This window comes from Macrotis lagotis, chromosome 4 (genome assembly GCF_037893015.1).
Source record: "Macrotis lagotis isolate mMagLag1 chromosome 4, bilby.v1.9.chrom.fasta, whole genome shotgun sequence".
NCBI classification, from domain to species: domain Eukaryota; kingdom Metazoa; phylum Chordata; class Mammalia; order Peramelemorphia; family Peramelidae; genus Macrotis; species Macrotis lagotis.
In genome coordinates, this window is record NC_133661.1 from 51,481,472 (window position 1) to 51,509,157 (window position 27,686).

Consider the following 27,686-nt stretch of genomic DNA (forward strand, 5'->3'; position numbering starts at 1 on the left):
ACACATTAACTGAGGGCAGACTTGGATAGTCTTTGGACTATCAAGATAAAGTCCGCCAGATTCCTCTGGATCTGAAAATCAGATCTTCCCCTCGAAAATCTCACAAAATATTAACCAACCAATGTTAACTCTTTTCCCATGTACAATTTGCTTTGTCTTTCTAAAAATAAAAGTTAACCTTTTTTTTCCTAAACGTGAGTTTAGGAAATATGATTCTCCTTCCTTTTAATGGTTTGAATGCTCTTTTAACTTACTGGATGATAGTTTTGTCATCCTAACCCTAATTAAGGTTTTGACACAGAATAAGATTCATTGGAAACTTGTGTGGTCAAGTGGCTATCCCAGGAGCTCAGGGCAGAGACTCTTCTTTCTCTGGTCCATTCTTGCTCTCTTACCTAAACAATCTTCCTTAGGCACAGATCTGATTGTGTCCTCCTGGGCTCATAAACCTTCAATAACTCCTATTTTGCTCAAAAGGAATAAAATACAAATTTATTTTTCTTCTAATTTAACCTTCCACAATCTGCTTCCAACCTACTTTTCCAGTTTCATTTCACCCCATTCACCTATTTTATGTAATGGTCACATCCTCATTCAGTACAACTAGACTTTTTGTTCCTCCATAATTCTGTCTCAGTTTCTCCTCTTTTAGCTTTGGGAGGGCCCTTCAAATCACCTTGCCCAACCTACATACTTTATCATTGAGGAAAGTGAGATCCATATCAGTGAAGGGATTTGCCCAAGGCCACACATCAACTGAGGGCAGATTTGGATAGCCTTTGGACTAACAAGATAAAGTCTGCCAGATTCTAGTAGAATTTCATCTACTAGAAACACACATTCTTTCCCCATCTCCCTCTGGAAATCCTTCTTTTCCCTCAAGGTTCAGCTCAAGCAGCCATCTCTCCCATGAAGTCACCCTCCTCTCTACCCTAAAGTGATCACTTTTTATTCAAATAGAGCATTTGATTTTCTTTGTCCCCAATCATATTCCACCTTATAATATATTTCATTGTGCGCGTGTCCTTGATACAATCAGACCTTGATCTCATCAATGTAGGGATCTTCCAGTGAGGAAAATTCCTCTACAAGAAAGATTGTTAGCTGTTCCTTGTTTGGAACACTAAGAGATAAAATGACTTGCCAGGGTCATATCGATGCAGTCATTTTTTCAATAATATCCAACCCTCATGATCTCTGAGATTTTCTTGACCAAGATACTACAGTGGCTTTCCATTTCCTTCTCCAGCTCACTTTACAGATGAGGAAACTGAGTTGAACAGAATTAAGTGATTGGTCCAGGGTCGCATAGCTAATAAATAACTGAGGTCAGATTTGAAATCACAAAGATGAGTCTTTCTGATTCCAAGTCTAGTGCTTTATCCACTGTGCCATCTAGCTACTCAATAATAATAATAATAATAATAATAATGGACCTTTATATTGTACAATTTTACAAACATTATGTCATTTGATCCCTATGACCCTCCATGAAGTAAGCATTCCCATTTGACAGATGAGTAAACTGAGGATCAGAGATATTCAATGATCTGCTCATGGTCACATAGGTCATAAATGAAGGAGATGGGATTCAAGCATCCATCCTTCATTACTGAGGTTGCAGTGAACTTTCTGCTATACTTTGCTGCTAGTCATTAGATAGTAAGCTCCTTGTGGGCAGTTGCTGCCTTATTTTTCCTTTATTTATGAACCAAATAAAAGTTACTGTCCTGTATCTTCATATCTATGATGCCTGACCCCATATTAGAAACTGGAGCAATGTTTGTTGAAGGGTATTCATGACCTTCTTCTAAGTAGTGAACTTTTCCTGGACTCTGATGAACTGTTGGATCCCAGGATGAAGCCTAGACAGAACCATAGATAAGCCTGAATGGATCTAAGGGGAATGACAGCAGTTAGTGAGACTGGACTAAACGTTTCTGCAGTATTTAATGTGGGATCATTGGTAATTGGTAATGGAGGCAGTGGTGCTTTATAGGCAGTAGAGACATAAAACTCATCCAAGCTAAGGGGGGAGATTTACAGGGCAAGTGGCAGAAAAGAGGAAGCTTCACGGCCTAGGCTTTACGTGTCAGATGCTTAGGATGTCTCAAGTGAAAATTTCACCTTCCAGACTAATCTTCTGGAGCAAGGAGAGAAATATGGCCTAGACAGATTCTCCTGAATGGAGTCATTCTTTCCATAGTTTTTCCTTCTTAGCAGAGATGAAGGGGAAGGAGATTAAGTATGAAAGCCTTGCATATCCCTGATCATCCCTCCAGAGAGAGCCTTATTTGGAATCAGACCTCTGTGGTTCAATTTTCAACTCTCTGGACTTGGAACTAGAAAGATCTGGGTTCATATTCTGCATCATACTTGACTGTGTAATGCCAGACAAGTCACTTATCTGCCTCAGTTTCATCAACTGTAAAATGGGAATAAAAGCAGTTATCTCTCAGGGTTGTTATGAGATAATAGTTGTAAAGTTCCTAGCATTTGAATGCTTATTTCTTCCTTTTTCCTTGATACCTTGGGCAAAATCCTTCATTTCTTAAGGTCTTGGGTTCCTTATCTATAAAATGAAGAATTTGGACTAGATAATAATAATAATAATAATAATAATAATAATAATAATAATGATAGCATTTATATAGCTTTTTTATAGTTTGCATAGTTTGTCTCATTTGACCCTCAGAACAACCCTGAGTAGTAGGCCTTAGCATTATTTTTGTGAGACAATCAGATTTAAGTGACTTGTCCAGGGTCACACAGTAAGTGTTAAGTGTCTGAGGATGGATTTGAACTTAGATCTTCTTAATGCCAGGGCCAGGGTTCTATCCCCTGTGCCACCTAGCTGCCCTAGAAGGTAGTATTATGAATCTCATTTTACAGATGGGGAAATTGAAAGTGAGTGAAGTTAAGTGACTTGCCCAGGGTCACTCTGTTAGTCCGTATGAATACATACTTGTTTGAGGTGGGAGTCAAACTCAGGTCTCTCCAACTCCAAGTTTGGCATTTTGCCTACTATGTTGCTTATCTGTTGCTTTTAACTCTGAATCGAATTCCATGATCCTGCAAATTAAACCCCAAAGTCATAGAATTCAAAGACTAATAAAAAGGCATCTGAGAATCTGATTCCCAGAATTCTTGCTTGATTAGAAATAAGTCATTGTTTAAGGACAGAGTATAGACTTGTGTGTGTGTGTGTGTGTGTGTGTGTGTGTGTGTGTGTGTCTGTACATATATGTGATGGATCCCTTTGGCAATCTGGTGAAACCTATGGACCCCTTCTTGGATTATATTATTAATGTATAAAATGAACCATATAGGATTTAAAAGAAACCAATTATGTTGAAATATAATTATCAAAATGTTGAAAAAAAATATAGACTACAGGATAGCAATTTCTGGCAAACAGAGTCAGAACCCAGAACCTCTAATGATAATTTTAAGGATACATCACTGTTTAGGACCACAGAGTTAGACCTAGAAGTCATTCTCCAGTTGTCTCATTTACAGATAAGGAAACTGAGGTCCAGAGAGATAAGGGACTTGTAGTAAATGGCAGTCCATGGCTTCTGGGTCTACATCCAGAAACATTTCTTCCATAACTACAACCTTTCCTTTCAACCTCAGTCTTTCTCACTGAAAATGAAACTGCTCCCTCTAGTTCTGCTCCTTGTGGGAGTGAGGAATTGTTGACTGGTGATCCTCTTTATTCTAAATCTTTTTTTTTTTTGGTTTTGGTTTTGGTTTTTTTGCAAGGTAGTGGGGTTGAGTGACTTGCCCAAGGCCACAATGCTAGTTAATTAAGTGTCTGAGACTGGATTTGAATTCAGGTCCCCCTGACTCCAAAGCGGGTGCTCTATCCACTGTGCCACCCTAAATGCCCCTATTCTAAGTCTTCTTGATCTTTGAAACAATGACCAAGTCCTATGTCCCCTTTTCTAAACTCAATGATTCCATAGACTTTGGTTTTCCCCATAGGTCAGCTCAGCCTGAGTTATGAGGAAAAGCTATCCCTGGTCTATGCAAACACATATCCTTTGGAATGCCAGCTTCCCAAAGGCAAGAACCAAAGTCACAGTCCAGCCTTGGAGTATGATTGAGCACTAATAGACCAAAGCATGTTTTTCTTAGGAAGCCACAAGACAATAGTTGCTTTCTTACCAATTTGATCTGATGCCTGAACAGCCCCATGAAGTTGATGCTAATAGAATGATTATACTCATTTGTACAGTGCTTTACATCTGACATCATGATGTCTTCAGAACCAGCTTACTTTCTCGTAATGAATTGCCCCCATTTTACAGAAGAGAAAGTTAAGGGTATAAAATGTTAGGTGACTCAAGGTCACTTGATAGTGAACTGGTATTCACATCCAGGTGTCCCCACTCCGTTGGATGTTTTTTCCTATGTTCTCTCTACTTCTGCCATCCTGGAGTTAGACGAGAAGACTGAGGAGCCCAAGTTTTGGTATGTCAGGGACTAGGGCTACTCCATTTTTATTAAGGTCACTTTCTCCCATGCAGGAAGCTTCCATAGGATGAATAAGGATTCGAGTTCTAAAGCCTAAATCAAGTCTTTACTCATTCTTCTAGTGTCTAAAACCTTCCCCTTAAAAATTATTTAATATTTATTTTGAATGTATTTTATATTGACTTCTCTGTGAATGTTATTTCTCCCCTATAGAAGGTAAGCTAATTGAGATCAAGGATTATTTTATTTTTGACTTTGTATCTCTAGTGCCTGGTATATAGTAGACACAATCAATGTTGAAGGAATGATTGAATGAGATAAGGCATCTTTAATACCTAGTATACAGTAGGCTCTTAATAGATGGCTGAATGATTGAATGGGAGGAGATATCTTTAATGCTTAGTATATGGTGGGCATTTAAATGCTGAATCAATGATTGAATGAGAGGAGGTATTTTTAATGCCTTGTATATAGTTGGCACTTAATAAGTGCTGGGTGAATGAATGAGGGAAGGTATCTAATACCTAGTACTTAGTATGCACTTAATAAATGCTGACTAAATGATTCATTGAATGAGAGAAGGGCCATTGGGAGTCACTAGAAATCCCTATCTAACTGCATGTAGTGATGGGGTGCAGGGTAGGACTAAGGAAGAGGACTAGCTCCAAAAATCATAAGACTTGGGTTTGAATTCTGACTCTACCACTTATCTCTTGCATGACCTGGATAATTAATTTCTCTTCTCTCAGCCTCATTAAAATGAGGGAATTGGAGTAAAATGACCTCTTAGGCTGCTTACAGGTCTGAATTCCCTATGATCACTAAGGTAGAAGAACCTGTGTTTTCACTCCCCCCCCCCGAACATTTTCACTTACCTTAAATGGGGGGGAGGGAAGGAATAAAGGTGGAGATCATCAAAGGTAGGCCACTCACCATGGGGCCTGGGGTATAACACCTCTTTTTTCCCACCCAGTGTTTGTTAGCTACTGAAGTGTTAACTGTTTCTCATTTTGCTGAGTCTTCATTGAAACTCAAAAAGGGAAATGAGGCATTACCAAAGAGCAAACTCTTCTAAAATGGAAACTGAATTGATTGCATTTTCTCTTAATATTTTTTTGATGGGGGGGGAGCAGGATTCAAACTCACCGGTCTGGTCTGTTTATTGAAATTGATTTTCTGGGCATCTACCTCCCTTGCTTACAAAAACATTGTTGAGAAAGATAGACAAACAACCTCCGGCAAAACCAAGGAGTTCATTTGCATAGAATGTCCGTGACCTTCACCATCCTAGGCCTGTTTCTTTTCCATTGACCTCTCTCTTCTTTCCAGTTGGGTTCAATCATTTCTATTGGAAAGAGTAAAAGACGCCTTGAGGATGGAACTTTACTTCTACTTTGGTATCACTTAATTTTCTTCTCCATCATTTGAGCCTATATAAATCTCCTAAATTTTGTGTTCTATCCTTTCTTCTTTTCTGACTTCCATTATCCTCTCAAAGCTCAGAGTGGATCATGGGGAAAATAAAAGAATATAGTCAGGTGTAGTAGGGGACCAAGGGCAGCCATAGACCAATGAAGGGAATCATGACCTTTTGTCCTATTTTCATCTCAGGCCCTGGGACTCTGTCCAAAAAAGATCTAGTTGTCAGTAGTTTTGTGGAAGATTGTTTGAATTCTCTAATGATCAGAGAAATACAAATTAAAACAATCCTTATGTCCTCTAAATTGGCAATGATGGTTTTAAATATTAAAGGTCAATTCTGGTAAGGCTGTGTTGAAATGGCCATACTATATACCACTGGTGGGGGAGTTGTGATTGCTTTGGAAAGCAATATGGTAGTGTAGAATAAAAATTACAAAGCATCTCAGTGAATACCTTTGGATCAGCAAGTTCATTTACACTGATATTGGGGAAAGAACAATGGACTTGGAATCAAAAGACTTGAGATCTATTTCCTGATGATGCTTCCTTGGGCAGGGAGAATACCTCTCAGCTATTCAATTTTCTCATCCATAAAATGGGTGGTTGGAGGGGATGATCTATCTCTGAGGTCCCTCCCACTTCTAAATCCTGTGATCAACCTTTTTACCTCCTATGCAACTTTTAGATAATGGTGATTCCCATTCAGACAAGGTAAGAAGACAAAGATCTAAGGTATCAGTAAATGCCAGTTTCCCTAGCAAGATATATCTTTCATTTATATCATGAAATGCTCAAGCCAACTTGACCACCTGACCTTCAAGAAGGTTCTGGGCTTCATTTCTGATCAGCTTGTTAGATCCAAGAATAGCTCCCCTTTGGTTTTTGCTCACTCTCTTTGTTTCTGGGAAATAGTGACTCTTATAGACTCAACAGAAGGGTGCTTAGACACTTACTTAGTCTCAGGATTATAAAGAACCATAGATTTAGAGCTGGAAGGGGAGTCTAACCCCCTCATTTCATGGATGTGGAAACTGATCCTCAGAGAGTGACTTGTTCATGCTCAGACAATTAATAAGGAGCAGAATCAGAGTTTGCATCCAGTTCTCTCATGGTCCTCTCCAAGAACGGGGCAACCAAAACGACTCCCCAAGAGCAGCATGCCACCCCACTACTCCAGACTCCTTCTTCTCATTTGCCTGAAGGCAGGGGGGTTGGACCAGGTAATTGATCAAAGTACCCTCCAGTTCTGGAATGCAGTGAGGAACACACTTCATTTTTTAATAATGCTTTTTGGCAAAGATAGGTGAGGAAAAAAGGTGTGGGAGGTTTCTGATCCTCTATTTGAAACTCTCTGGAGAAAGTCAATTACAGAGATGCCTAAGGAAAAGTGCTCGTAGAAGAGACAAGATGAATGTGGATAGAAAGATGGAAAGAGCAGAATAAATAAACGCATACATGTATTATATGCATATATGTATATATATATTTACATATGCATATACTGATGATATGTAGGCAGACTGAAAAAAAAATGACATGAGTCAACTGAATTTCAAAAGAAATAGAGGAAGTGAAGTCAAAACATTTTGAAAATTTTTAAGGACTTGAAACTGCTGGGGATAAGCAGAAATATCCTACGGTTCAGTCATGGAGGGAACAAAGGGGTCTGTGTTCTGATCCTTGTCTGGTCCAGACTGAACTCGAGGATGGCTCCCTATTTTAACTTCATTTTAACTTTTGTAAAGAGCAAAGCTAAAGTCTTTCTTAAAGCTTTGGAGTCAAAGGGTATATCTCCCTTTGACCCCTTCATTAACTTTATTCCACAAAGATCACAGCTTTGGTTGCAATGTGTCAGTGTGCCTGTTATCAATCAATCTCACCATTTTAAATGATATTTGTCTATTTAGTAGGTGTAAAGGATCCTCACGGGTTTATTTTAATTTGTGTTTCTCTGATTATCAGAATCTGTACTTATTATTAATTTATGTTTCTTCTTTCAAGCACTGACTGCATCCTTTACCTAGTTTTCCACTGCTGAATGAATTTTACTATTATAATTTTTTTCTGTTTGTTTGTTTTGTTTTTTTGGCAAGGTGATTGGGTTAATGACTTGCCCGAGATCATACAGTTAAGTAAATATTAAGTTTCTGAGGCTGAATTTGAACCCAGGTCCTCCTCACTCCAGGGCCGTTTCTCTATTCACTGTGTCACCTAGCTGCCCTTACTATTATAAATTTGTACCAGTTCTTTGTGGGTCTTATATGCCATATTTTAATCTCATTATAATACATTTATTTTAAATATATACTGAAAAAAGTTTCCCAATATGTTTCTTAATATTTATTATAGGATAAAAATGATTAGTTTTTTGCAATCAAATCTACTTATAAAGAGTTCAATCAAATTCTATTGGGAAGATCAAAGACCTGGATTCAAATCCCTTTGGTCCTCAGTTTTCTCATTTGTAAAATGAGGGAATTGGTCTAGATGTCCTCTGAGTCCTAGATCTATGCTACTCTGATCTTAACTTGATCTCTCTGGTCCTCATTTTTCTCATCTACAAAATGAGAAGCTTTGGACCAACTTCCTCCGGGCTGCTGAGGATTCTTGTACACCTCAATCCTCAACTCTGTGAACACTCCACTTTGCCTCCTATAATGTCTTCTGTTTGCCCAAAAGATATGAATTCTCTTCCTCACCACAATCTCAATAAATAAATCATCCTGCTTTCTTCTAATTTTTTAATAATGTGAAACATGCAATGTTCCCACTCTTGGCAGATGTAAAATGCTATTGAAATACATAAGGATGGCGGAGACCCACCGAAAACCCAGTCTACTCTGGAGCCTGCCAGCTGCAGTCTCTCCCTGCTGGCAGCTCCTTGGGGTATTTTATCGAGGGAGATTTACAAGGCAGTGACATGCCATTTCTTGAAATGAAATCACCAAAGAGAAGACTGCGCTGAATGAATCCTTGCAAAGAAAAGGTCCCCCACCCCGCCTGTGCCAGGAGAGAAATATGAAAAAGCCTCCATCTTGGGGACAATCAGGTAGTCCAAGTGGGGCTGTTTGGCCTGTGATTTGTGGTCAAGACACGTGGGGGCCAGCAGAGCAGATGTGTACTGTGTTCTGCTGCACTTAAATCACACCCAGAATTTTTTACTAGTGCTGCAATTGTACAGTATTGGGCCAGGCTGGCCTATTTGGCTGTGCATTAGTAATGAGATGCTAAACAGATGGCTGCCGGAATGCTCCACAAAGGATGTGGGAAGCTCAGAAAGTTCGCCAGCTTCAGCCCGGGAGGGAAGCTGGAAGACTGTTATGGTGAACCCAGGTTTGGCTAGCCCTAGGGAGGCCCCAGGAGAAGAAGAAGACGAAGTAGGCACACCTAGGGTCATAGATTATTAGAACTCAATAGGGTTGTGGAGATCATCTAACCCAACTTCCTTATTTTACAAATGAGGAAACTGAGGCCCAGACTAAATTCTCCTAAAGCCAGTTTTGTCCTAAGTGGCAGAGACAAGATTAGAACACAGAAACCCCAATTCTAAATTCAGTGAGCTTTCCATTAGACTTAGGGGTTCTTAATCTGGGGTTCATGGAACCTCATTCCTCCAAGGGGTCTATGGTTAGATTTCAGAGGGAGAAGAAACCTCTTTATTTTTATTTACTTCTAATGGAAATTTAGCATTTCCTTTAATTACTTGAAAACTTTATTCTAAGAAGAGGTCCATGGGTTTCATCTGACTGCCCAAGGGATCTATGATACCAGAAAGATTAAGAATTGCTGCTACCATCTTACAGCCTTCAATCTCTCTAAGCCTCAGAGTTGCTTTGTGGTCCAGGAAGGAAATAAGCATGCATTAAATTCCTACTGAGAAGCAGGCACAGTGTAAGCACTTTACAAATATATCTCATTTGATCTTCAAAAGATTCCTTGGAGGTAGACTCTATTATTATCTCCATTTTACCATTGAGGAATTGAAGCAGACAGAGGTTAAGCAGCTTGCCCAGGGTCATATAATTAATAAGTGTTTAACCCTGCATTTGAATTCAAATCTTAATCCATTGAATCACCTATGTGCTTTAAACACATTAGCTCTAAGTGAAGAGACAACCAAGTTTGGAACCTGAGTTCAAATCCAGACTACTACCAATACCTGTTAACCTCTTCTGGACTTAATTTCTTCATCTGTAAAAAAAAAAGGTTGGATGAGATAACTTCTAAAGACTCTTCCAATCAATATCTCTAATCCTATGATTGGTCCAAGATCACACATATGGCAAGATGGTGGCAGAGGGACTGTCCTAAGTCCTAATGTAGGTAACATGGTTCAGTGGAAGGAACAATGAACTCAGAATCAGAGCATTCAGGTTCAAGTTCCATCTTTGTCATTATGAAGAAGCTAGGTAGCACAGTGGACAGAGCCAGGAAGATATTAATCCACTGCATCACCTAGGTGCTTTAAATGTTTATTATCACGAAATGAAGAGACTACCAAATTTGGGAGCCTTATACACTTACTAGTTGTGTGATCCTGGACAAGTCATTTAACTTCTGTCTGCTTCAAGTTTCCTCAACTGTAAAATATGGATAATTATAGCACCTGATTTGCAAGATTGTGGTTGTAAGGATTAAATGAGATCATATTTATAAAACTCTTAGTAGAGTGCCTTACATGTAGTAATTGCCCATAATTTCTTATTTCCTTCCTTCCTAGACTCTAACAAAGGGCAACTTTGCTTTGAGGCAATCATTCAACTTCCAAATGAAAGACTTGCACTGGGAGGCCTCTAAATTCATTTCCAGGCTGAAAATTGTAGCTCAAGAATGAGTAGGGAGATTAAGTGATGTCTGGAAGCATGGGAAAAAGAATCAAGCAACTGAGGCTCAGGTGCTCTGTACCAACAGTCTTTGGTTGTTCACTTGAGAGCAAATTTGGCCCAGGACCTGGGGGGATAGTGTATGAAGATAAGAATAAAAGAGAACAGATAATCAGGGAAATAATAGAATGTCTAATGGTCAAATTGACTTTGTCAGGGAGAAGTGGTTTTGCTGATCTTCTGACCTGAAGTAAATGAGGACTTGGGATGGAACTTCTCCAAGGGTTCTTTTTCTACCAATGGAGGGTGTGCAACACTGGCATATGAGAAGGACAAAATATGAAGCTCAAATACTTTGGTCACAAAATGAGAAGGTAGGATTCATTGGAAAAGATCATGATGTTGGGAAATATTGAAGGTATAAGGAAGGGGTTGGCAGAGGGTGGGATGGATAGATAGTATCACTGACACAATGAGCATGAACTTGGGAGCAGACTTTGGGAGACAGTGGAGGATAGAAGAGCTTGACATGCTGTGGTCCAAGGGGTCACGAAGAGAGTCAGCTATGACCCAGTGAATGTATGACAAGTCTAATGGCCTGCCTGGCCTCCTAGGCGTGGGCCCCCTCTACTGGGGGAAGAGAATTCTACCCTTTAATTAGTCCCAGGATAGTAGTCACATGAGTATGTACTAAAAAATTAAGTCTTAGGATGGGGGGAATAAAAAAACAAACAAACAAACAACTAACCTCTAATAAATTCTGTATCTCTTTCCAATTCCTTCAACATTTGGAATGGCATGAGGACTTGTGGACACCTAAATCAATGTATTAATTACTTAGGAGAATTCAGAAGATTACACAGAGGGTTAGACTCGGAGTAAGGAGGACCTGAATTTCAATCTGACCTTGGATGTTTCCTACCTGTGTGATGTTGAGAAGGTGATTGGATCTCTCTGGAATTGAGTTTCCTCTCTGTAAATCGATGGAGGGGGCTAGATTAAATAAATTCTGGAAATCACTTCCAGGTCCAGATCTAAGAACTAAACTAGCAGATCAGAGTGGCAGCTGAGATCACATTGTCCAGGGAGTGATAGAAGGAATTTCTGCACTGGGTGGGACTTTGGATCCAATGACGTGCATGGGGCCTCTTTCAACTCTGGAGGCAATAATTCTTTAAGGGATTATAATTCTTGTAATTATAATTTTACATGTTACAGTTATAATTCTTAGAGATATAGATTTGGGAAGTCTATCTAAGTCTAGCTATTGTTTAGTAAAGTGGCGATAGTGTCTGAGGTCTCTCTGGGGGAGATGAAGTGGAAGAGAGAGAAGAAAAGGCTGGGCTTGCACAGGGCCAGTGCTTTTCAAACCTTCAAGTGATGCCAGCTGCCACTATTTTTATTTTTATGGAAACTGGATGCCATACCAAACATTACTTTCGAAAAAATGGAGCTGTCCAAATGCCAACCTTCATGTGCTTAAAAATGCTCAGGTGTGCAGAGTCTCAGTGGGCAGTACTTTTGACATGCTCGCAGCCAAGGGGCTGAGGCTGCTCCTTTCCAACCCCCTCTTCTGGGCCTCCAGATCTTGGCCCCCAGCTCCACACCTTTCACATAAAGCTGGAGTCTTTGATTCAAAATGGGCCTGGAAACTGGGGCAAATTCAAAGCCAGAGGACCACTGCTGGGTGCCGCTGGTCGCTGCTGGCTAGCCCTCTTCCTTGAACTCTTTCCCTCTCTCTGATGTGTGGTTGTTGGAGTTCTTAGTTCATCCATGTTCAGTTTGCACATGCTCAGTAGAGGCACCCACCACTATCCCTCCATCCCTATATCCCCCACTTCACTTGGTGAAAGGTCTGATGCCCTTGACTTCAATCAATCCCCCATCCCCAGAAGGAGTTAGTTGCAGCAGTATAGACCCCATCTCCTGCCTTCCTTGGGGCCCTCAGCTTCCCTAGCGATCTGTCTACCTGATGAACCCACTTCCCTGGGTTCTGTCCATTCCTAAAAAGAGATGCATTTATAGTAGTGTGGAGAAACAGGAGAAGACTCAAGCTATCACTCCATATTCACCACTTAAATTAACTGTGTAACATTCAGAAAGCTGCTGAAAGTGGTATGGGATTTGGATTTGGAATAAGAAAAGGTGTGGAAATCCTATGAGTCATTTAATTTCTTGGACCTCAGTTTCATCCTTCTACTCAGAAGGAAACCCAAGTCCCAAAGTTACAAGTTTTTTAGCAAAAGGTATTTTCTGAATCCAGATTTAATATTTTTCCATTCCATTCCTTGCCCATGGTTAAAACATATACATGTTCTTATGAGTATTTTATTATCATACAAGTACTCAATCAGGGACAGAGTCACTGGACTCTTTCTACATTATTACATTCACTCCAATCAATCAGTCATTCAATTAAACAGCAATTATCAAGTGCCTACTTAATTCCAGGAACTCAATTAAATACAGAGAATACAAATGCTATGAGCTTACATTCTACATTCTGTAATCCCATGTTGGAGTTGGAGCTGGAATTTTGCTTCCACAACCTGCCATCCCTTATCAGGTTTCTTTCCTTATGAAAACTACCAGCCTGTCCTCATCTTCCTGAGTTCAAATCTAGCCAGAAACACTTATTAACTGTATAACCCTGGACAAGTCACTTAACCCTGCTTGACTCGATTTCTTCATTTGTAAAATGAGCTACAGAAGGAAATGGTAAGCCATTCCAGAAAATCCAAAATAGAGTCACAAAGAGTTGGAAATAACTAAAATATTACTGTACAATAAACCAGCCAGGTGGTACTGAAAACAGGGTGCTGGCCCTAGATGAGAAACACCTAAGCTCAAATCTAGCCAGAAACACTTACTAGCTGTGTGCAAGTCACATAATCTCTATCTGATCTAGTTTCCTCAATGGTAAAATGGGGATAATCATTGCACCTAACTTCCAGTTAAGTTCAAATAAGTTAATATTTGTTATTTAATTAGCAAAGGGCTGGTACATTGTAGTAGGAGATTAATAAAGGATTGTTTCCTTCCTTACTTCCCAGGGAAAGAGAAGAATGGATTAGTAGGAGAGATACTACTGTGTTCTGTGTTCATGATCTCTATCCCACACATATCCATCTCTGTCTGTCCCTCTGTTTCCCTCTTTCTCTCTCTTTCCTCTCATCTCTCTCTTCTCCTTTCTCTTTCTCACTCCTCCTTTTTCTTTCTCTCTCCATCCTTCTCCCTTTTCCCTTCTTTCCCTCCCTTCTCTCAACTGTCCTCTGTGCAGCTCCTAATCCTCTCTTAGGGCTTCAGCCTGTTACCCCTGAGCTGCTAATTCTACCTTCTGACTTAATCATCATACTTAGCACATTCAATAAGGCCTTTTCATCTTCAAAGCCCTGTGTAGGCATTAGCTAATTACTGTAATCTACTCAGCTCCCAAGGCAAGCCAAGGTGGTGAGAAGCAGGAGGTCTTCCTGGTGGGGAAACTGAGAATAAAATTCATCCATCCATCCATCCATCAAACATTTGTTAAGTATGCATGTGTACAGGACACTGTGCTAGGCCCTAGGGAAAATACATAATTTAGATCATAGACATATCTTGTCCAGATGGAGTTCATAGTCCAGTAGGGGAATAAGACAGATATGTAGGTAACTCTAATCTATACATTTCATAATAAGAGTATGAGGAGAACCCAAAGAACAATGTACACAATTACCACAGTAAGGTGAAGAAAAGAAGCATGAAAAACCTTCAGTCCTCTGATCCATTCAGGGAGCAGTAAGGATTTCAGGAGTCTTATGTTGGAGACATGCTTCCAGCTTCTTGGTAGAGAGGTGCAAAGAGAATGTGGAGAATGGAACATCCATTTTCAGAAATGGCCAAAGTACTTATTTATCTTTGGTTTCATTGTTATAAGGGATGGTTTTTCGGGTTAGGATGATGATGATGATCTTTATCCTTTTTTCTTGAAGAAAAGCATGACATCAGGGAGGTGATACCATGGCAAATGCATGGATTGGATTTGAGTGAGGGGATGTGTGCAAAGTCACCAGTCTAAATTTCTCCTTCAGAATCATTGGAGACCAGATTTGAATCAGGATGACTGGAGATGACCCTGGATGCAAGGCAATCAGGGTTAAGTGACTTGCCCAAGATCACACAGCTAGTAAGTATCAAGTGTCTGAGGCCAGATTTGAACTCCCTCCTGACTCTAAGACCAGTGCTCTATTCACTGTGCACCTAGCTGCCTTAAAAATAGTAAGTGGTAAACAATATGATATAAAAGATAAAAGGACCCTCAAAATATCATAGAACTTATAAATCCTCAAGTCTAATCATTTCATTTTACAAAAGAGGAAACTGAGGTATAGAGGGATTAAGTGACTTGCCCAGGGACCCAAAGGGATTAAGTGTCTGAAGTAAAATCTGAGCCTATGAGCCTAGATCTTTTCAATACCAAGACAAGCATCCTATGTAGAATATGATGCTACATCAATAACAATTTTTTAAAACATGCATTAAGAATGAGGTCTAAGCAGGAAGATTGTTACAGGGAGGAGATTATTGATAAAGATGTTTTGAAAGAGATGAAATGTAAATTAGGCTTTAAAGGAAAAATAAAAAATTATGAGACAAAAAAAGGGAGAAAGGTATTTCAGGTACTGGGAAAAACCATGGGGTCGGATATGTCCTGGAGAAATTGTAGTGGACCCCAGAGTTGTATGAGACGGGACTGAAAAGACAGGGTGGGACTGAAGTGCAAAGTACTTCAAGTGACAGAGATGAAGGAAGAAAATGCGGTGAGTGGGGGTCAAGATCTTTGGGCTGTTAATGTTATAACACTGCACTGGTAGAATTGGACTGGTCATACTCCAGGGGGGCAGAGCCAAGATGGCCACAAGAGAGCAACTTCTCTTAGAAGCTCTCTCATAAAACTTCAAAACTAAGGACTCTAACTAAACTTTCGAGAGACAGAACCCACAGAGGGACCCAGTGAGGCAGTTCTCCTACTCAAGGTAACCTGGAAAGGAGCAGAAAGGCTCTGCTCCCCGGGGTCAGAGGGGTGGCCCACCAGAGGTGTGGCCCAGCACAGTGAAAGAATTTCAGCCTCCCGGAGGCAGCCCCAGGGCACTGGGAGCCTCAGCTCACAGCAGCGGGGGAGTCTCCTGAGCTATACCCCTGGGGAGCACTGGGCACAAAGTGGGGGATGCAGCGGGGGACCTCTGCCAGAGCAAGCACGTGAAGCCCAGCCCTCAGGGCACACAGAGAGCAGCGTGGTCTTTCGTCAGCCCAGATCCAGGAACCAGAAGCAGGCAGAGCCTGATGTGAATGATGGAGGAGAGGATGGACCATGGGGGGAGAGTGGTCAGATATAACACATTTTCTTTTTTACTTCTTGCAAGGGGCTGGGATTGGAAGGCCTGTCCAGGACCATAGGACCAGGTGGATGCTGGGCCTAAGGGGTGGTATGGGGGCTCAGGGCCTCTTGGCTCCAGGGCCAGGGATCTGTCTGCTGCGCCGATCAGCAACCCTACAGCAGAGTCAGAGTGAAAGGAGAGAGAAAATATAGTACATGGTAGTGGAGAAATAAGAAAGGAGGGAGTTGCAATCAGCAATGTCAATGGTGGAAAAATATGGAAGTAAGTTTTGTGATGGACTTATCATAAAGAATGAGATCCACCCATGACAGTGTTGTTGGTGTTGGAACAAAGACTGAAGCACATTTTTTGTTATTATTATTTGGGGGGGTGCAGGGCAAATGGGGCTGGGTGGCCTGTCTGGAGCCGCATAGCAGGGTGATCTTTGGGTGTCAGGCCAGATTCGGACCCGGGTGCTCCTGGCTCAAGGGCCAATGCTCTGTCTGCCACCCAGCCACCCCTACTATTATTACTATTTTATTTTATTTTCGGTCATTTTTTTTTTTTTTTGCAGGGCAGTAGGGGTGGGGTGGCTTGCATGTCATATGGCTGGGTGATTGTTGGGCGTATGGGGCTGGATATGGGCTCGGGTGCTCCTGGCTCCAGGGCTGGGGCTCCATCCATTGCGCCACCTGGCCATACCTACAATTATTACTATTATTTTTTTTATTTTAATTTTTTTCTCTCCCCTTTACTTTATTGCTCAAGCAAGTCTATATTTTGTGGGGGGGAGGGGGTATTCTGTTTACTCTTAAACAAGAATATTTTATTAAAGTATAAAAAATTATTTATACAAAAAGAGAATAAATAAATATTAAAAAAAAAAAGAATTGGACTTGTCCCTAAAAGGGACATACTCCCCTCTCCCATCTTTATCTTCTTAAGAGACAAGAACCATTTCTTCCATTCCCTCTAAGACTTCTGCTCAGTAACCTAGTAGAGGATTCTGCACATAGTTACCTTCAATTACAAAACATCACAGTAATACAATACCAAAAAACCCTCACCACTTATTAGATGCCTACTATGTGCCATACAATAGACAAATCCACAGTATCATTGTTTGGGTCCTATTTTGCTCAGAGGGACAGTAAATAATAATTCTTTTAGGTCAGAAACTCTGAGGGTCTTCATCTCCCAGATTAATTTTTTTTGACTAAGAGGCCATTCTTTGCCTCATTTCTTCCCTAGCCTTAATCAACATGGGGGAAGTGCCCCAGTCAAATTAAGATGTGTTAAAGACCTTAACTTAAAAAGAACAAAATCCTCCAATGTATTGATGGCTATCTCCAGTCATCCTGATCCATATCCAGCCACTGGACCCAGATGTCGGAAGGAGAGTCCCCCTTTTGCATGTCCCCACATTTAAATCCACTTCACATACATGTATGTTATAGCATCACATCCCTGATGTCATGCTCCTCTTTTTTAAAAAAAATTATCTATTTATTTTGAATTTACAATTCCCCTCCTAATCTTGTTTCTCTCACTCCGCCCTACCCCGCCCAGGCAGTCTATTAGTCTTTACATTGTTTCCATGGTATACATTGATCTAAGTTGAATGTCATGAGAGAGAAATCAAATCTTTAAGGAAAAAAAATAAAGTATAAGAGATAGCAAAATTACATAATAAGATAATAGATTTTTTTTTTAAATTAAAGGCGATAGTCTTTGGTCTTTGTTCAAACTCCACAGTTCTTTCTCTGGATACAGATGGTATTCTCCGTAGCAGACACCCCCAAAATTGTGCCTAATTGTTGCACTGATGGAATGATGTCATGCTAAGAACAAAGGACAAACAACAACAATAATTGGGTGTCAATCATGCAAAAAATGCAAATAAAATCAATCCTTGCCTTCCAGAAGCTTACAATCTGAGGAGGGAGATAATAGACAAGCAAATCTATACAAAACAAGTGAAATAGAGAGTAAATTGGCAATAATTCACAGGGAAGGCACTGGAATTAAGAGGAATTAGGAAAGGTTTTGTGTTGCAGATAAGATTGTTTGGGGGCTTAAAGGAAGCCAAGGATGTTAGTTGCTTGAATGGAGGAAGGGAACAACCAGGGAAAATGCCTAAAGGGGAGAGAGGGAGTATTTTTTTCCATCAAACAGTAGCAAGCCAGTGTCATTGGATTGAAAAGGACATGTTGGGGAGTAAGGTAGGAGGACACTTGTCTACGAAGTTTGAATGCCAAATAGAGCATTTGGTACTTGTACCTTGAGGCAATAGGGAGTCACGAGTTTATTGAGTAGGGGGTAACATAAATGGAAGATAGATTGGGGTAGGAGAAAGACTGAAGGTAGGGAGACCCACCAGCATCTATTGTAATAGTCCAGGTATGAAGTGATGAGGGTCTGCACTAGAGTGGTAGCAATAAGGGGAAAGAAGGAGGCATATATTTGAGAGATGTTTTAGAGGTAAAATCTGCAAGATCTTGCAACAGCTTGAATATGGGGAGATAATGATAGTGGGGATAGCTTTAGGTCAATTTTATTGGACTCTTCTTGGAGGGGTTGTGAATCACTTCCTAATGGGTTTATAGGGAAAATTGGGGGTAGGCATGGAAGTGGCATGGAAGTGAGGGAATGCCCAATTCTTAGAAGTTCTACTGCACAGGAATTCTAAGAGTAGTCACTGATCTGAGAACTAAGGGAAGAATGGGGCAGGGAGGCCCTCATTTTACTCATAGACCTGGGAATATAGTGTTCAGGTGTCTGATTAGATCACTCTTCAGGTAAAGGTCAGGGGTCTCAGAAGCTAGCCATTATAAGATAGAGGACAGACCTAATTCCAAATATACAGCTTGAGACTGGGGTGGATGACAGAAAAATGATCCTTTAAGTCAGAGAACAGATCCTGGACAAATCAATCAATCAATAAACATTTATTGGGGTGTATGGGGTTCTCAGGGAAGACAAACTAGCACCTCTGGTGTGAGGGTTTGCCAAACCCTTTTCAGGGCTACTCACCTACCTCTGGTGGTCCACACCTCTCATTCAACTCTCATCTGTGACTCCAGGTAGTAGCTGTACAATAGTCATACCCCACTAAACTCTAAATCAGACTAAATCAGATTGAGGATAATGGATAGGCCTCAATCTCATTGATGAGTTCAGGAGATGCTATCTCGAAGCACATGAAGACTTCTTACATAAAGAGATGATGAGAACAATTTGCTCCAATGGCAGAGGCAGGTGCTGTGGAATGCTTAGAACCTGACAAGACATCAGAAGATGCCAAGGTCATCCATTGCATCCTAGGCCATGTCTTTGCCTACTTCTTCTTCACCTTAATCTAATTCATACAAAAGTCAAGTCATCACTCTGTGATGTGATTGGTCTACTTAAAAAAATGAAGAATGAATAACAATATTTAGTATTGACTCTAAACTAGGCACTATACTGAGTCTGGGAATACAAAGAAAGGCAAAATTAAGTCCTTGCCCTCAAGGAGCTTACAGTTCAACGAGGGAGGTGATATACAAACAATTATGCACAAACTATATACAGGATAAATAGGAAATAATCACCAAAAGTAAAGCTCTAGTATTGAAAAATTACTGAGAGTTTGATTTGTGACTCAAAGCAATTCCCAACATTCTGAGTGCAATTACTGTCTAAGAGAGAAGCATGGATGAGCCCTGGTATGTCATAAAGAAGAAGAGAGATATTTTCTAATTTTTAATTCTGGGAGATCTTAAATTTTGGGGCTGAAACACAGGACTGGTCATACAGTGAGTATTAGATTAGAAAGTCCCCTAGAGAGCATGAAATGTAGGATTTCTTAGTCTTGGGTTCATGGACCCCCAAGGAATCCATGGATGGATTTCAGGATGCCTGTGAACTTGGATGGGAAAAAAATTACAATTTTATTTTCACTAACCTCTAACTGAAATTGACAATTTCCTTTAATTATATTGAAACATTATTTAGAAAAGGGATTAATAGGGGTGGCTAGGTGGCTCAGTGAATAGAGCACCAGCCTTGGAATCAGAGTACCTGGGTTCAAATCTGATCTCAGACACTTAACAATTACCTAGCCATGTGGCCTTGGGCAAGCCACTTAACCCCATTGCCTTGAAAAATCTAAAAAAAAGGATTAATAGACTTCATCAGACTTCCAAAGGATCCATGACAGAAAATAACAGCAATAATTCTGTATGTTTGTAAAGCACCTTAAAAGTTTTGTTTAATTTTATCCTCACAGCAACCCTAGGAGGTTGGTACTATCATTTGCCTCAGTTTACAGATAAGGAAATTGATGCAAACAAGCCATTTGACTTATCCAGGTTGTACAGTTAGCAAGTGTATGAAGCAGGAATTGAACTCAGGTCTGGCACAAAATCCCTAACCTTGTGCAAATCCTTCATTATCTAGCTAAGGAATTGAAGGTTCAGAGAAGGGTAATAACTTGCCTAAGTTCATGCAGCAAGTTAATAGTTGACATGAAGTTAGGATTAAGGTCTTCTGAATCTTTCTGCTCTCCCATGCTCACCCACTGATTGATTGACTGTCCAGAGTACCTAAATCCCTCTTCATAAATGCAAGCCCATTGACTTACATCTTGTGAAAAGTTCAAGTTTGGAGTGTCCTGGGAATAGGATAAAAAGAGACAGCTATGGAATATCCCATTGCCCCAAATAATAATTCTAGCTTTTATTTCTGAATTATTTTAAAATATAGGGGGGGAAAAAGCATTTTTTCTTGCAAAAATAGAACAGAAATGAAACTCTGGAAGGATCAGTGTTGCAGGAAGTGCAGGAGCATGAGGCTCCAGGAAATCTCTGTTAGAAGGGAGAAGGGACCATTCATGGCAGCAGGGGCCACAGGTTAGTGTTAGTTTTCTCAACTTCAGAGAACCCTGTTAGCTTGAAATCTCTGATTCAATGATCCCTCCCTGGACTGACTTTACTGTCACTGGGCATCTTCAGAGAGTGCTTCCCTGATCAAGTAAGCAGCACCCAGGACACCTGGGTCTCCTAATTCAGTCAATGCTTCTCTGTCTTGGCAAGTCACATCCCATCCTCATCCCTCTACTGACACATCTTGTTTTCATTTCCAAAACCCAGCTGAAGCCCATTTTCTTTTATGGAATGATAACATCTCACATCAGTATTGTGTTTTACATCTTCCTTACTTCCAAATTGGGGTTTCACAAGACTGAATAAAAGAAATGGTACAGGCAAAGGTTTCATGTCTACAGTCACCATATGAACTAGATAGAACAATATCTCCTACACGTTTTTTTTAATATGCTATGACTTTTATTATTTTATTTACAAGGAAGCCAATACAAGTCATGAATCTATCTATGGTACTTGAATCATAATATCAAGTTAAAATGTGATGATTTCATTCATATCAAATACACTCAATAAAGTACATTATTGGTGAATCCTGCAAATGTCAGTAGTAGGGTTTAAAACAAGTGAAACATTCTAAAGTAAATGCTAAACCACAGAGAATAAAAGTAAGGTGCTTTAATTTAAAGTCTTACTAGTTAGCTTTGGTGATTGAAGCACACTATATATAAAGGCACCTAGTGTCCTCTCCATTTTTCCTCAAATTTCAAGAAAATACATCTAAGAAGCTTTATAGCAACATAAAAGAATTTCAGTTTCAATCTCCAAATTTCAAATCAGTGAAGTCAAATTGAATATCATTCTCCACACAAGCCATTTTATAGACTCTATTCTTGCAGACTAAAATTAATATACCAGCTGGGCTGTCATAATCTTCTACATATATTTAAAATTGTGTGCCAATTTTGTGGATAGTACAATGCCTCCTACACAAAGGGTCCTTATTTTAAAGGTGAAGAAACTGAATCTGAGAAAGGTTGAATGGAACTGACCCAAAGTCACCCAACTAATTAGTGACAGATCAGGACCACACTTTTCAAGTTTTGGGATGGACATAAGGGGATGCTGTGGCTGGAGTCATAGGACCTGGGTTCAAATCCTAAATCTATTTCTTTGCTATTTATTACCTGTGAAAAAGTTATTTCCTTTCCTTGAAGTTTGACTTCCCCTCTCTATAAAATCAGGCATTTGGAGTATCTGATTTCTAAATTCTCAGTTCCCACTTATCTGTCTGGTGTTGTTAATTATTGTTGCCCATATGTGTTGCTTTCATGATCATTCTGGAGCTAGCTTAGACCAGTTTGAGAATCCATTGTTAAATTTTCAGTATGAATTTTTACACTGCAGAAATCCATAATCATTGCAAATCAAGGCTTAATTTATTGTTTTTTGATTTTTCAGGCTTAAGAAAGAATTAATGATGAAGATTATACTTAAAAGTGTGTATGCATATTGGAGATACTGGTTGTAAAACATTTACCAACACACTGTATGGTTCTATACACCTGGCTTGAACTCAGCAGGAGCTCATTCAGGAGCATAAGATTCAGGGAATGAAGTCATCAACAGACTGAAGGTCTGATTACATAATAAAAATAACAACGATAATAATAATTTAGATAGCACTTTAAGAGTTGCAAAGTACTTTCCACCCATTACTTCATTTGAACTATGCCCCGGTTATGTTCCTAACAAGATTGTGAACCTGTGTTCCTTCAGCACCTAGGACAGGCAACCTAACTCTTGGTGATTTCTATTTTCCAAGAATTGCCTTTCAGGATAATTTAAACAGTTCTAGAGAGTTCTTGACAAATCTGTATGAACTAAAAAGTGCCACTGGAGACTACAAAAAGAAAAAAAAATCAAGGAGATTTCCCCCCCTCCTGCTAATATAGAGGCTGTCCCTGAGTGTTCTAGTGGTTGAAGTTGTGTGTCATATTCCTTGGCAAATTTGCATCTTTCACTGTGTAGTGTTTATTCTTTCCAGAGCTTTACTCTTTCCAGAACTTCAATCCTGATTGGTTCCTAGCTAAAATGCTGCTTTTTAGCCAGGTATGTCTGCTTTGGTGATCTTGTACCCTTTTTTAACATTAATGGAACATCTTCTTTCTTCTCTCAGGGTCTGGAGAAAGAGAATGCTGTCCTGGCCCTGAGAATGACTCTTGGTTTCATTGGGTCTCTCTGTTGGAGTAGGACCTCAAACTTGTGTATTGGCCTCCCCAATCTGATCCCTACTTCAATTCAGGTATGTGCTAATAAGGGCTTTAGTTCTAATGCTTCTACCCTTCCTTGTGTGCCAGCTCCCCCTCTGAGAGCTGCAGAGCCAGCACAGATGCTCTATGACCGGAAGCGCCTGGTGAGGGAGGCCCACTCATCTGCCATTGCTTGCCTGAGATGGATGGTTATTACAGGACCTGGAGCTAGAGGGAAGACTGCTGATGCCTTTTCTCACCTACCAACTTGGCCCCTGGCACAGTGCCGTCTTTGCTTCAATGCCCTGCTGATAGGAATCCTGCCCCAGGGTCAAGCAGAACTCTTGGCAGAGAAAGAGGATTTCCTAGTCCTGGTTGCAGGAGACAGACTTTGAGGCATTCTTTTGTCTCCAAAGGTGAGGTCAGATGTGTGACCCTGAGCCTGGAGAAGGGGATAGAAAGAATTCTGAATAGCTTTTCACTTTTCAAGGTCATTTTTTAAGGCAGACTAATCAGGAAGCCAGAGTTCTAGATTGTGAAGCAGGTGACTAGGTGGATAAAGTGACTGGGTTACAAGGTAGGGAAGCAAGAAATCTTAGCAAGGTTCCCCATTTATCTCAGATGTCCATGTTCACCCTTTTCCTCATGAAATAAGAATAGGGCAAGAATCAATCAATCATTCAACAAGCATTTATTAAACACCTACTGGATATATAGACAAAAATTGCCCTTAGGAAATTAATATCTATTGGATTACATTTGCTATAGCTATACCCTTCTTACAAATGGTAGTTATGAGAGGCAGAGAGCTGAAAACCAGAGATAAGTAGGAGTCCTTTAACCCCATTCAAGCAAACTACATCTTTTCTCTAGATCTTGTGTCTACCACTGTTTCAACACTGCTCAGCTCCTCCCAGTCAGCTCTTCTCAAAGGAGTTTCTTGAACAGCCATTTAAATGATAAGGACACTATGAAACTTTACCTAAGAGCAGAAGAGGATTGGTGGCCAGGTCTTCTTTTATTAGCACACTGAACATGTTTATTGATTCAAATTGACAATAATACTCTTGTATGTATAGGAAGTCTGCCCTCAAGGGGATTAGCTAAAGAACATATACTTCTATATGTGTGTGGGAAAGGGTGGAGGAACTATGTGAAAGCAAACAGAAACAAGTCCTGGGCATCTTATGGGAGTAATAATAGGGCACTGGGAATAGAGTGGTGATCCAAAGAAACTAAAAGCCAGACTCAACATTTGGCCCCGAGAAGGGAGAGAGGTAGAGATTTTATACTTGACCTGTAGATGGAGCTCTATATCTGGTGGTCTGAGGTGGAACTGAACTGGGAAATATGTATAGAGATAACTGTTACCATTCCTTTCAACCCAATCAAAAAAAAGTAAAACCTTTCACTATCCAGTGACTTGTCCAACAGGACTCTATCCTGAAATCTTCTCCCTGCTCTCACCATCTCTTAGCATTTAATAGTTAGGACATGTATAATGTTTTGAGCTCTACAAATCACTTGACAAATATCATGTCTATCTTCACAACCACCCTAAGAGGTATATGTGATTATAATGCTTATTTTCCAGATGAGAAAATTGTGGTAGACAGAGATTAAGCAGCTTGCCCAGGCTCACAAAGTGAGTAAGTGTTTGAGGCTGGATTTGAACTCATCTCCTTAATTCCACCACTCTGTTCAGCACCTGATGATGCTGTTTGTCCTTCATTCTGGAAGGAGACCATGGCAGTGATGCCATGACATGCACATGAATTGGATTTGAGTGAGGGGGTGTTGTACTAAGTCACCAGTCTCACTCCCTTGTATCTGGTCTAGTGGGCAGATATAAATCAGGATGATTTGAGATGGCCTTAGATGAGAGGCAATTAGGGTTAAGTGGGCAAGTGTCTGAGGCTGCACTTGAACCCAGGTCCTCCTGACTTCAGGGTCAATGTTTTATTCCCTGTGCCACCTAGTTGCCTCTCTATTCACTATACCACCACATGGTTGCCAGTTATTAACTCATCATCTACCTATATCACTTACCACTACATCACTAGAAAATTGCAAACCTGCTATGTTTCAACAGCAATTTCTAAACAACACATACAGTGTTCTTCTTCACTTATACATAAATAGCCTTTCCCTTACACCTTCTGTTCTTGGTCCTCTGTAAACTTGACCCCTCCCCTCCATAAGCCTCTGTTCTGCTGAGCTCAGGATTCTGAGCCAGCTAGCACAATTTTCAAATCTCTTCTCCTTACTCCCACATCTCTCTCAATCAACACTATATCTGTTCTCATCCAATCTGGGATTCTTAAATCTCAAATTACCCCCTCCCCTTTCAATCACATCCACATGTCATGGCAGGCCACTCAATGCTAGAAAAACTTTTGTTTCCCTAGGGAATCCAGCAGGCTCAAACACATCTGGCCAGAAACACCCCCAAGGACTTCTTTGACTCATCACTCACAGAATTTCTAACATTCCTCCATTAGTTAATTCAAAGAATCTTTGAATAAGAAATGAATTTGAACTCTTCTTGAAATACTCTCCTACGATTCACTCAAGACTTCATATCCCCAGAGATATATATATGACAATAGTTCATAGATCTTCAAACCAAAAGGGACCTTGGAGACTTGTTTATATATTAGGAAATTGAGACCCTGAGAGAAGTGACTTACCTTCCCCCCATGCTACTCTGATCCCCTCACATCTTTTTCATATCCTTGGTCTGTTTGCTATCATTCTCAGGAAAGGATTTAATAAACTCTTACACATTAAAGAGCAAATGACTGATACAACTCATACCACCACCCCCCCCCCAGGTGGGGAAAGAGTTTTTGTAATTCAATACCATTGAGTTCCATTCAAAAAAACATTTAATTAAGCATTTATGAAATGCCAGACGGAGAACAAACCCTAAGGGAAAGGAACTCCAATGGTAGAATCCATGCATCAATTGATAGCCTGTAAGGGAGATGGATTTTGAACAAGAGACTTCCTCAGAGCCTTGGCATATAGCTATATTGATGGCCAGCCATTTAGTCACAGATAAAGTCACATTGGCTCCATATCCCCATGATTTCCCTCCACCTTAACCTGGCAGTTTCTCACTCATGAAGTTATGATGAGTCTCTTTCCTTCCCTTACCCAAAACCTCCGAAGTCTCCAGAATTTGCTTCAGAGGAGTACCTGTCACTGAGCTTTCACAAAATGAGAGAACTAGGGGTCAGAAAAGGAAAAATACCCTCTGTCTCTTCACTATAATAAAAACAATGATGATAATAATAATCGCTTGCATTTATATAGCCCTTTATAACAACAACCATCATTTATAGAGTACTTTAAAGTTAGCACAAAATACCTTATTAAAAATAGTATTCTTTAGTATTATTAAAAATTAACTAATTTAAATTTCATGTCCAACCCATGGAACAGGTACTATAATCATCCCAATTTTACAGAAGAGGATACTGAAGCTCAGAGAGGTTGTATGACACACAAGGTATCTAAGGAAGGATTTGAACTCAGGTCAACCTGTCTGCATATCCCAGATCATACTGACTGACTTTATGATCACATCACCAATTCTTTATCTCTTATCTGACTCATAACATCCTCATAATAAAAGCATAAGGTAGGCAATCTCCATTTTTATAGATGAGGAAAATAAATCTCAGAGAGGTTCAGCAGCTAACTCAGGGTCATTCAGCTAATAGGTATCAAAGTCAGAACTTGAACCCCAAGCCTCTTAACTTAGTACTCTTTGCACCTAAGACTGTCCTCTCCTGCAAAGGGAAGGAGAAATGAGTGAAGAGCCTCCCTCTAGTCACCCTGAGTCAGGACCATGGCCAGGGCCATGCTGACAGGAATGATTAACTTGCATCTCTGACCACTCCCAAGCAAAACCCTGGATCCAGATAAGTAGAGGCTTCAGGCTAGCTAAGCAGGGTCACTTCTGTCAGATGAGAACAGTCTTTGATTACTTCTACTGATGCTTTCATATCCCTGGATGCTGTTTTCCAAAGGGAAAGAGACCACTTGGGGATACAGTTTGAAGAAGCTCCAGTTCCCTTCCAGAGTCAGCCTATGGGTGAAGGGCATAATACAAAGGTCAAGGAAAGTGGAGTAGACCTGATCTAGGGAACCCAGTACTCCCCAGTGCCCATGGCACTGCATGCCAGACTGTGCCACCATCTCATATCCATGTATAATTCATGCTCCGGCATGCCAGCCTGTGCCAATTTTAATTAGCTTCTAACTTTTTGCCATTCATTTTACTATGAATACTTTATAAATAAATGATGGGAGAGGGAGCGGGAAGCAGGGCAGGAATGGGTACAAACAAGCAATGGGTCTTTTGGGGGTGAGAGGGTGGCAATATTTTCTGGGCAAGGTTGTATTCTGTAGCTGAGAAGGCTTGTGACGGAAGAGGAATTTATTTGGGTGTCTTCTCTTCTGCTGACTTGGCAGCCCTCG